Source organism: Entelurus aequoreus, linkage group LG03 (genome assembly GCF_033978785.1).
Source record: "Entelurus aequoreus isolate RoL-2023_Sb linkage group LG03, RoL_Eaeq_v1.1, whole genome shotgun sequence".
Classification (NCBI taxonomy): domain Eukaryota; kingdom Metazoa; phylum Chordata; class Actinopteri; order Syngnathiformes; family Syngnathidae; genus Entelurus; species Entelurus aequoreus.
Genome location: NC_084733.1, coordinates 53,244,680 through 53,249,678, shown reverse-complemented (window position 1 = coordinate 53,249,678; position 4,999 = coordinate 53,244,680). Strand labels below are relative to the sequence as shown.

At 41.0% G+C, this 4,999-nt stretch overlaps 1 long non-coding RNA gene across 1 annotated transcript; it reads right to left on the bottom strand.

Moving 5' to 3' along the window:
• Positions 1–3,559: 3,559 nt before the first annotated feature.
• On the bottom strand, positions 3,560–4,434 carry LOC133645714 (uncharacterized). Its single transcript, XR_009825192.1, has 3 exons — positions 4,279–4,434; positions 3,923–4,128; positions 3,560–3,832 (listed from the first exon to the last, which is right to left on the bottom strand). It is a non-coding gene; the product is annotated as an uncharacterized LOC133645714 (long non-coding RNA).
• Positions 4,435–4,999: the final 565 nt, after the last annotated feature.

Genomic DNA, 4,999 nt, shown 5'->3' with positions numbered 1-4,999 from the left:
GCAAATGTGACTGAACGGTGGTATTTCATGTGTAGAGGGCTCTCATAATGTTGAAACATTTATTTAGACGGTTGTAGACAGGTTTTTATGTTCTAGCTATGAAAATATGTGATTTATAATTAATGAGTCTTACTTTGTAGAAAATAATTTTTAGCTGTTAATTGATCGCGATAAATGAATTTCCGCCAAGTACAGTAAGACAAAGTAGGGACGACAGTATATAGATATTTATACGGTACCTCACAAAAGTGAGTACGTCCTGCATATTTTTGCAAATATATAATTTGTCCTGGGAAAACAGATTAGATTACAAAACCCAAAACCAGTGAAGTTGGCACGTTGTATAAATCGTAAATAAAAACAGAATACAATGATTTGCAAAACCTTTTCAACCTATATTCAATTGAATAGATTGCAAAGACAAGATATTTAATGTTCGAACTGGTAAACTTTGTTATTTTTTGCAAATATTAGGTCATTTGGAATTTGATGCCTGCAACATGTTTAAAAAAAAGCTGGCACAAGTGGCATAAAAGACTGATAAAGTTGAGAAATGCTCATCAAAAACTTATTTGGAACATCCGACAGGTGAACAGGCTAATTGGGAACAGTGCAGTGCAAGACATATCTTTTTTCGCTCTGACCGTAACTTAGCTACAAGCTGGCTCATTGGATTCCACACTCTCTCCTTTTTCTATTGTGGATCACGGATTTGTATTTTAAACCACCTCGGATACTATATCCTCTTGAAAATTAGAGTCGAGAACGCGAAATGGACATTCACAGTGACTTTTATCTCCACGACAATACATCGGCAAAGCTCTTTAGCTACTGAGCTAACGTGATAGCATCTGGCTCAAATGCAGATAGAAACAAAATAAATAAATCCCTGACTGAAAGGATAGACAGAAGATCAACAATACTATTAAACCATGTACATGTAACTACACGGTTAATAATTCTCAGCCTGGCAAAGCTTAACAATGCTGTTGCTAACGACGCTGAAGCTAACTTAGAAACATAGCAACCGGACCTCACAGAGCTATGATAAAAACATTAGCGCTCCACCTACGCCAGCCAGCCCTCATCTGCTCATCAACACCCGTGCTCACCTGCGTTCCAGCGATCGACGGCGCGACGAAGGACTTCACCCGATCACAGATGCGGTTGGCGGCTAGCGTCGGCTAGCGCATCTGCTATCCAAGTAAGTCCTCTTTGTTGTGTTGCTACAGCCAGCCGCTAATACACCGATCCCACCTACAACTTTTTTCTTTGCAGTCTCCATTGTTCATTAAACAAATTGCAAAAGATTCACCAACGCAGATGTCCAGAATACTGTGGAATAATGAGATGAAAACAGAGCTAATTTGTATTGTTTTCAATGGGGTACTGATACTCCTGTTTCACTGGCTACGTCACGCGCATACGTCATCATCCATAGCCTTTTCAACCGGAAGTTTAGCGGGAAATTTAAAATTGCACTTTATAAGTTAACCCGGCCGTATTGGCATGTGTTGCAATGTTAAGATTTCATCATTGATATATAAACTATCAGTGGGTTTCAGTAGGCCTTTAAGAGTTTGCGCTAGAGCTTGGGCTTGCACTCTCCTTCAGAGTACACAGGTTTGAACGAAACCCAGGGCTGGTCCAGCTGGGTTACAGAGAGATGTAGCCACAGTAAAGGAATAAAGTGTCTCAAAGGTTGGGCAAGTTAGAGAGCCGAGGAGCTAAGACATATGATATCCTTTTTTATTGCAATCTACCAGTTGTTACAAATGAAAAAAACAACAACAATGTTTTTCCAAACACTGGAATTGAAAAAGTCTTCTATTCGTGCCAATACTGTATTCTTTTCTGTATATGGTACCGTCTAGTTTTTTATGTTGCCAGATGTGCTGCTGAGAGTCTGAAAAATCCTACATGACATCAATTCACTTTACACTCGTACATACAAGGTCAGAATGACAATGAATGTTACAATCTACTACACTCCACACCCAACTTGACTTCAATGCACATTTACAGTATGTGAGGAATATGTTTTCCTTTTTGTCAGACACAAAAAACTTTTACTCACTTTTAAACTCTGTAATCACTTCTGATCACAGTCATCATCATCATCAACAGAGCTAATTTATAATTCATTTTCATGCATTTAAACATTAGTACAAGGTCAGCCACTGAGGGCATATGTCATTCTGTCATCGTACAGTGAATGGCAAGTCCTGATTGTTCAATAATCACATCACTAGCAACCCCTTAATTAATAGCTGTGTACTGTACAGGCGATTTGGCCTGATTGAAATAGAAAATGTGTTGCCTGTAAGAGGCCTGTTGTGTTATTGCATCAGGGCACAGCATTCAGGATTTCACATCAGCGAATCTAATTTCCAAGTTTTATAATACATCAAATCAATTGTTCTCTATTATTCCACCACCAACGATAGATGTGGGAAAATGTTCCACACTATCAGTAAAACGACAACATGCACCATTGAAGTTATCTTATGTTAGACAATGATGCACAACTCCAAGATATAGAAAGCACATTCACCAGCTCCAAAGGCATTTAAAGGAATGGACCTACAAATCATAAAGTAAAGACTAAAATGCACGGTTGTCATGCACACACTTGTGCAATTAGTGGTCAGAACATTAGGTACACCTGCAGAAGCTAATGAACACCTGGATAAAAACATCTAACGGTTAGATGTTTGAAAAGTTAGATTCTAACCTTTCAATGATAGTAATATTCATTTTGTAGGTGTTCGTTTAAAAGATATTTATCGGTTATGCCACTGGCTGGCTCACAGCTCTTGGAGCTTTTGTCATGATCCGTGGCCCGGATCATGTTTTTGTATTTTCTGTTAGTTTTGGACCCCTTTAGTTCCTGTTTGTGACACCTTTGAGTTTGGTTTGGTTTGGTTGCCATGGCTGATTATTGTTTTCACCTGCCTCTGGTGTTCGGGACGCTCACCTGTTTCTAATCAGAGGCATTATTTAAGCCTGCCTTTGCCGGTCAGTCGGCCTGGCGTCATTGTTCGCTTCATGCCTTGTCTACGTAAATCTTATTTCATGCCACAGTTTCGTGAGGTTCCAGGTCCATAGTTCTATGTTTCCTGCGCTAAGTTGTTGCCTTAGCTTCCGCCTGCGATACGCACGCTTGCCTTTGTTTTGTAAGTTGGATGATTTATCAAGATTAAATCATGTTCCTACCTGCAATTCCTGTTCTGAGTCGTCCGTTTGCATCCTGGGAGAACGAACCGCGCAGTAAGCTGCAACCCCGCCGTGACAGCTTTACAAAAAAAATCAAACCCAATAATATCAGAAATGCGAAAAGGAACACGTCATTATATATTGGGGCTGATCCACATCATTTCTACTATGTTACCTTACGTTTATGTTGCAAACTTCAACTTCTGTGTATATATGCTAACGGTCACGCCTCCACCCACATTGATAAAGACAGTGTTATGTAAGGACAGGGGGAAGGAGATGGCACGACAACAGCAGATCAAGCTCAACAGATTTATTGAGTGCTTGATGAGTACATGGGGTGTGTATGCTACTATGTGTGTGAATGGAAAACTATGTGTGGGAATTAACCGTATGTAAATACCGTAAGGTTTGTTGGAGTGCGTGTTGGATGTGCAGCGTCCAAGTCAAAGGGGAAGAGGCCAAGAGGTCCGAGGTCCGAGGTCCGAGTGGGGTCGTAGGCAGGAGAGAGGTGTCCGGAAGTCCAAAGCAGGCGTCAAGGATCGGGGAGAGCAAACAAGGTCCAAGGGGAAAAGGCAGCAGCGGAGGCGCACAGCGGGAGCTGAGACACGAGTGACTGTGGGGAAAACAAGAGACAAAAATGGAATCAGGAAAAGGACAAGCAAACGAGCGAGATCAGGAGGGAAGTCAGAGACGCAAAGCTTACTGAGCACAGAGCTACGTTCCGACGAAGAGAAGTCAGCGGCGAGGCTCTTTATCCTGTCGTCCTTTATCATAGCCAGGCTCGTTGATTGCAAATTGCCCCCGGCTGTGGCGGAGAGTGGGTGCGGTCTGCGCGGCGAGCGCGAGGGTGTGTCTGGCGGCGCTCACAGTGGAGCTTCTAGGTGCTCCCGCAGAAGAGGGAAAATCGGACTGTGCGTGCGCCGTAACAGACAGTGGATGACTGACAAGAAGCTTCACTTTGTTTCTTCCATTCATTAATTGGTAGTTCAAAAAGTTAATGGCACATTATGTTTAAACTGTCAGGAAATGTCAAAAATTAGATAAGGAACAAGTGATTACCTTTTGGGGATGATCCGGATCACCGTCTGGATTCAGGTCTATTTTACTATTGGGAGGGGCTGGCGAAGGTCTGTGCGCTCTGAGTGCTTTTGTAGTTGTTCTAAGTGCACTGCTTTGTAACTACATTACATCATCTGCCTTTCTTGCCTGTTATGTACTTATTAGTGATGCATCGTGTTGTTGTTTGACAATACATCATGTTGAGAGACAGTTTAAACAGCCTTAAAGCAGTGCTTTTCAATACTTTCTGTCATGACCCCCCCTGGGGGACAGAAATTGCCCGTGACCTCCCTAAATTGAATGACTACTTAGACCTTGATAATATTTATTAATTTATCTGTACAATAAAGTAGATTAATACAATGAGCTTAGATAACATCTGCAACAACTTAAAACAATTTCTATGTTAAGTTTATTAACTCTAACATTAAAACAACACTACTAGGTCTGCATACTTCTCAATATACAGACAAGAAGTGCAAATGATTCACTAGTTTGTGCTTCTTTTTAACCAAACAATGTAACATCCATTCATCCATTTTCTACAGCTTGTCCCTTTCGGGGTCGCGGGGTTATTTTAGGCTGTTAACATTGGTCACTCTCAGCTTTTTTCTTTTCAAAAAGCGCTGTAATTTGGATGGATATTCTTTTTTGTTTGTTTTGTGCAAAATGTACAATGGTTTTACTTATATTGTAGCTTATCAAAAGAGATGAAAGTGCA